Source organism: Rhea pennata, chromosome 29 (genome assembly GCF_028389875.1).
Source record: "Rhea pennata isolate bPtePen1 chromosome 29, bPtePen1.pri, whole genome shotgun sequence".
NCBI classification, from domain to species: Eukaryota; Metazoa; Chordata; class Aves; order Rheiformes; family Rheidae; genus Rhea; species Rhea pennata.
In genome coordinates, this window is record NC_084691.1 from 2,344,354 (window position 1) to 2,351,387 (window position 7,034).

Here is a 7,034-nt window from a genome sequence, read left to right on the forward strand (position 1 = left end):
TAGGATGTGTCCCCCAGGACCTGCCAGCCAATGCTGGTACCAAGTTCTCTTTGTGGGAAAGGCCAGCCCTGGAGCTATAAAGAGAACTAGCCTGACATGTCGCAAGCTTTATTCAGTGCTGACATTGTGCATTTGTTGCTTTTCCCACAGAAAGCTGGGGCCAGCCTGCTGCGTTCCTGGAATGCTATTTTATCCTTGACTTGATTTACGGAAGAGGCTAAGAGGAGTCTGGAGATGGAGGGGTTTTAAATTGGCCTCATACATCTTTCAGGGCGGAGGGTGAAGCACAGGGAAAAGACTGTGAAAACCCCAGAAAAGCAAGGCTTTTGGAGGGAGCTGGACAGGGCTTGTCCTGCCAGACCACATCTGCACTTCCCTGAGATCTCCGGTGGGGTTTGGCAGGTCCCCAGAGTCTGGAGGGGACTGGAGCCCCACAGGAGGGACGCATGGGTTGTCACTGACCCCAGACAAGCCAGGAGTGACGTGAGAAGAGCCAGGCAGACAGAGGTGCCAAAATAGTGAAGTCAGGCTCAATATCTGGGAGAAGGCAATGCTAGAAACCCCTCTGCAGACAGTGACAGATGGTTGCAGCTCCAACCAGTTTGATCCACTGTGCCCCATGGGGACGTGTGATCTCTCCACTTGCCAAAGAAGCTGGAGCAAGCCAGTGGTCACCACCCACTACCATATGCCCAGAGGCAATGCATGGAGGTGGTAGGAATGGGACGTGCATGGTCTGGGCACAGCCAAGGGCTCGGCAGGGGCAGAGGGATGAGCTGAGCTCCTCAGCCCTTGCCCTCAGCAGAGCATCACCCCAGCCACATAGCAGCACCCTTGGATTTCATCACCTGCCTGTTGCTTTAGCCCAGCCTGGCCCCATCTCCCCAATCCTCAGCATCGCCTGGGGATAGACTATTTCTGCTAGCATCTTTATTTATGTTCAGTTATTTAAAGTTTCGAGCTCTAGGCAATGTCTGGGCCCCATGAATGCCTGTGGGCTTGTAACTCCAACCAGAGAAACAACAGCAAAATACAACCTCTGAGAAGAAGCTGGCCCTTGTGGTGCACCTGGGAGGTGGGTAACCAGGGCCACGGTGAGCCCAGGGGAGCAAGCGCCAGCCCTGTAGCCTCTGCCTGTCGCATCACAGGCCCTGTCTGATTTACAGTCACTGGGAACAGGCAGGGAAGGGTTTCCCATTCCTGCTGATATGGTTTATTGTAGAGATCCTGATCAGGAGCGCCAGCCACAGCTCTGAGGCCACCAGGAATTTATCATCTCCCAGGGAACAGGCATGTCTTGGTGGACACTTGGCCCCTGTGGTCCCTTGGTGATCTGCCACAGCGGGGTGCATTTCAGTGCCTTGAGATTACTCATCTGTGCTGACGAACAAAGGGAAAACACCAGGAAGCAGCGAGCCCTTTGCTCCAGCATCGCAGAAGGGGACCCGACTGCCCACAAGGGCTGTGATACCCACACTGGGGGCACAGCCACAGGACAGTAAATCACCGAGAAAGGGGAGGTGACAAAGCAACAATAAGTCACTTGTGGCCAGAACTACACATAAAAAATGGGAACCTATTTTTTGCCAAAACATGGGAGGTATAGCCCTCTGTTTGTGTTGCCTGAGTCCTGAAATATGCAGCTCAAAGCCTCCAGGATTTTGTTAGCGGGTGTATATCATTCTCAACCCATGTCACTGAAGGTTTGAGTCTAGCACTGATAAGATCTGAGGAGTAAAACAGACGTCTGCATGAACACCAGCACCACCAATTTCACTGGGAAAGATCTGGGACACAGCTTGACAGCAGAAATCATTCACTTTGCAAAGTCACTCAGCTCCAGCAAGGTCCCAGAAAGTCTAAAATGCTCTTTGCGAAAGGCACATTAACGTAGGGCCAGGCCTGACTGCTCCAGGAGATTAATTATTATTCAAGTGCCGATAAAATGAGCAAGTTAAATACAGTGATAAAGGGTTAGATAAAGCAGAGCTGCTCTGTTTGCATTTTATGGCAGCGCAGGAGCACTCTCTGCTATGAGCTAACTAGACTTGGGCAGCTGGTGCAGCCTGTTAGAAATGTGTCCCTACGGCCCAAGCCGGTGACCCCTGCATGCCGGCAGGGCAAGTGATTGCTACACAGCAGCAATATTCAGGCATTCCTGAGCTTCATTTGCAACTGGAAAAGCTGCAGAGAAAGTTAATAGATGCAGCAGCAGCCAGGGCTGCTGAATGCAAAAGTTGGGTTGTCTACATGACTGGCAGTGGATGAGATGGATCACATGCTGGCCAGTGCTGCTCTCCACAGACCCATTCAGCCGTAGCATTTCCATAGCCATCAGAGGAGAGACATCCGTAAGAGAGCAGCATCAGCTCTATGCTACACATCATTGGGCCCAGTGAGAGTATTGCTGTATGATAGTTTCACATCCCTTCTCTAAAGTGCCCATTACTGGCCCAGCAAAGATGAAACATCAGCCTAGATGGACCCCGTTCAACCTTTCCAGAGCTGTCCTGCATGCAGAGGCCCAGAACAATATTCAGCCCAAGGTAGATGGGGAGCTGCTACTGCGTGAAGATGTTGCATGCCTTTTATGAAGCACCAGCTCCTTCTGGAGTATCAACAACCAGACTTCCCAAAGGCTTTGGACCAACAGTAGTGGTCTCAGAAGCAAGCAGCTCCCGCAAGGCTGCTTATGGGCATATTTTGCAGTGTCTACAAAGCACCTTGTACTTTACAAGCTGAAACCCAGCTGGGTCACGGCAGCAAGGTCTACATTGAGGACTGCTATCCTGTTTCCCCATGTTTCAGACTGCTTCCCCACACAGGAGAACAAGGCAAAGCTGCTCTGTCCTGCATGTTTCTCTGCCAGCACAGCTGCACCAGCTACGACCTTGGAAAATTTTCTAAACTATGCTGCTCTTGGGCCTGTTCTTGGGAGCATTTCCCAGGAATGCAGGGTGGGAGGAAGCAAGGAGAGGGTGGTAAGCGGATAGGGAGAGATATCTTGGAGATGTAGCCAGACATCCTTGATTGCTGGGTCTAACTTGAGCCAGGATGGGAAGGTGGAAGCATCAGCCATGAACAAGCTCATTGCTATAGCCAAAATGCAGGAAGAGTGGGAGGGATTGTCTGCAGTCCTTGGTGGGGCCAAGGCAGGTATCACATCTTTGGCATGTTGCATCTGCATGCAGCCATTCGGGTGGAGCCCTCAAGAGGAAACAGTTCTCCAAGCCTTAGCCCAGCTGCTTGCTTTCCTCAGACTTCTTTCCCCTTTGCTATCTGTACTTAATTTTCTCTAATTTGCATGGAGGCATGTCTGAGCGATGCAGGGATCTCTCACACATGTCAGCAGACACCCAGGGGCCTGTCAAAGGTGAGCGGATCCTTGATGTGCAAAATGTGATGCAGCCAAGAGCACTTTCCATTGGACTGGGGAACTTTCCAGAGGGTTCCTCCCTGCAGCAGCCGAGCCAGCATCCTCCCTCCGAGCAGTGGCGAGGCCGTGTCCTGGCCTGCTGCCCTGTGAACATGAACATTTCAATCACAGCAGCAGCTCCTTGAGAGCAGAAGAGCTCCATTACTGCCTCTGCTCATCAGAATCACTGCTGGCTTAGCTGCAGACGGTGTTTACCAGACAGCAACACAGCAGAAAACCAAGAGGAAGGTTCCCTGAATCAGGAACCCACCGCAGCTGTGTTTGCCCACACCAAAATGTCCTTCCATGACCTTCCTGTAAGCTGAAGCAGAAGGAGTAAGTCATCATCAGGGAAGTTTCCTTTATGATGGGCCAGGACCTGAGCGGCTGGGATGGGCTGCAAAATGCCACCCTGTGAGGCCAGTTTAATTTAGAGCACTGTCTGCACCTGTTGCACACCCAGTGTCACGCAGAGCAGAAGGATGCATGAACAGCAACAGCTTCAGAGACTCCCAGAGCCCTCAGTGCTGCACAGAGAGATGGGGAGATGCACATGTGGACATGGGAGAGGGACACGCAGACGGAGAAGAGACACACAGATGGAAAAGGGAGATGCGCACACAGCAAAGAGACACAGAGCTGGGACAAGCCACCAGACCTGCAGGATGCCGACACGGTCCTCCCAGCAGTGTTTTGGGCTGCCTAAGGCCCCAGCTTCTGTTTTTGTCTCCTTCCAGCAGCACTTCCCTGTTCAGGGGTTAATCCTCTGCCCTCATGTCTCCAGGCAGGCACCGCAGCCATTTGAATAACAACATTGCTGATTTACATGGAAGCAAGCCTGAGTGGGAATCGAGCACCCCATTCTCAAGTCATGCGATGTTCAAGTGCCTCTTGATTGCCTTCTTGAGGCTTCACAAGCATCTCCAGAGGAGTCTGCTGCAGTGCAGGTTATAAAATCCCTTCTTACACCTGGAACCTGAGACTCAGAGAGAGGCAGGCAGTGGCAGAGGTCCTTGGAGAGGCTGCGGCAGGGCTGGGAGTGAAGCCCATATCCTCAGCCAGCATTGAAACCATGATGCTCTCTCCCATTGCCCTGCTGAAGCATTGTGCTGTCTTCCAGTCCCTCTTCCAGCAAAAATATTCACCATATCCTGGATCATTCTCCTCCTTCCCATCCCCATTAGCAAGGTGATGCTTCAGGCATCCCCACCTCTGCTTTACCTGTTTCCACCAGCTCAGGACAAACTCAGCTTCTCTCTGAGGTCTTATTCCAGGACTGTGGGGAAAAGGTTTTGACTTTTTGTGAGACTGGCAGATGTGCTGTGGCTGGTCACATGGTTAATGTTGCAAACACAGAATACACCACACAGGAAAAATACAGCAGGTAGGTCAGAAATGATCTGCACCTCCAGGGCACGATCTGTGTGTGCAGACCACAGTGCATACATGCCAGGCTCCAAAAGCAGTGGAGGTGCAGAAGATGCATCTTTTACTGTAGAAGAAAGAATTAGTGAGTAGGAACCTTTGTGGCCTTTTCTACAGTCCCCAGGTCCTGCTGCCTCCATCCAACTCCCATTTGCTTTGTGGGACCTCAGCTGGGAAACTGAACCAGCAGCTCCAGGACATGAGGGAACTGCCCCACTTCCACCTTACATTTTTAAATGCCACTTAGTCATTGAAGTGTTTTCCAGGCAGCATCCCTCTGACAGGTCTCATCCAGTCCCTGCATTGCTCCATCTCTCCCTGCCCAGCCAGGACCCGCTTGGACCAGGCTGCACCCTGCCATACTTAGTTACTGGCAAAGAGGACAGTTATGCAGCAGCCCTGTGGTTTTCACTTGGAGATCTTGGACAAAATAATTGCCAACGGAGTGGACTCCAGGCATCGTATAAGTGGTGACAGATCTCGGGGTGAGATGCTTAAAGGATGTAATTGCATGCAGGTGTTTGTTATGATCCTCCGCTGCCGCAGAGCACAGAGGCTGCAGTGACAACTGAGGCCTCAAGGTCTAATGCCGTACAGATGGTGAAATGCCTCTGTCTGTCCCCGAGAGCTCACAGTGACTGGAGGCGAAGCAGACTGTGGGAGGAAGGATTGCTGTCCCGGTCTCACAAGGCTGCTCAAGGATTTGTCCAAGGCCACACAGGGAGACTGGGACTGACTCTCTCTCCCAAGGCCGATGATAGGGTGACCTGGAGAGCTAGTGCCAGTCCTGGGTGTCTCTGGGCAGGCTGAGCTGGGAGCTCCATTCTCTGCTTCCCTTTGGGGACCCTCTCCTGGCCTCTGAAATCCCTGGGGTGACTGAAGGAAAGCAAAACACAGGCAGGAGTGGGTCAAGGACACATATCCAAACCACTCACATTTAGCTGACATTTCCCATCACTTTGCTGCCTGGAGCGCAGTGGAGTATTTAAATACACAGTTAAAAATCAGGTATTTTTTATATAAAAACAGAGTTGCTTTCAAAAGTGGAAGTTCATTTTGGCAGAAGCCCCTTTCTTTTTTCCTGAAAGCCCTAGGCTTGAAGAGGAATGGAGGTCCCCAGAAGGGCAAGGTGTCCTGGGGCACCCCCATCTTCAGGGCTCAGGGTCTCTGAGGCATGTGCAAGGATTCAGACAGGCCAGAGGGTCTTCAGGAGTCCCGGGAACTCAGGGTGCTGTTTGGGCAGAGTAGTGGGTCCCCAGAAGGGCAGGGGGTCCTGGGGCACCCTGATCTCCAGGGTACAGGGCACAGCTGGGCACTCCCTGGCTGGGCCAGGCTTCCTGGGGTGAGGATCTGCTCTGAGTGCTCCTGGGACAGTTCAGGTGGGAGGTCCACAGGAGAAGAGGGGCTCCCTAGGGTACTCTGATTCCTGGGGTATGAGGTTCAGTTGGGCACTTCTGGGCTTGGCCAGGCTGTGAAGGGGGTTGGGGATCAGGTTGGGCGTTCCTAAGACAGTCAGGGCATGTGGTCTCCGGAAGGGCAGGGAATCTGCAAGGGTTGAAGGCTAGGCTGGGTTTTCCCAGGAAGGGCAGAGACGGGGATCCCCAGCAGGGCAAGGCTTCAGGATCTGACTGGGTACTCCCAGGCTGAGCAGGACAGGACAGGAGTCCCCATGGATGGGGGTCTGGGCTGGGCACATGTGGCTGGGAGTCCTGGACAGAACAAGGTGCTCCCAGGGCACAGGGATCTCCAGGGCTCAGGATCCAGCTGAGAACTCTTGTGCTGGGCCAAGCACAGCAGGGGATTCCTGGGCCTTGAGGTCCAGCTGGGCACTCCCAGAGGATTAGGGGATGGAGGTCCATGGGATGCCCTAGTCCTGAGGCTGTAGGATCTGACCAGGCACTCCTGGACCATCCAGGGATTGCAGGGGTCCCACAATACAGGTCTGGCAAAGCACTCCCAGACTAGCTGGGAGTCGTGGGAACGAGGGTCCGGCTGGGCACTCCCGGGCCAGCCGGGGGTCCCAGGACAGAGGTCTGGCTGGGCACTCCCGGACCAGCCGGGGGTCCCGGGCACGAGGGTCCGGCCGGGCACTCTCGGGGCCGCGTGGTCCCGGGGGCGGTGCTGCGGGCGGGGTGCGCGGTGTCCCGGCCCCGCTGCCGGTCGCAGCCCGCCCGGGGGCGGAGCGCGCCCAGCC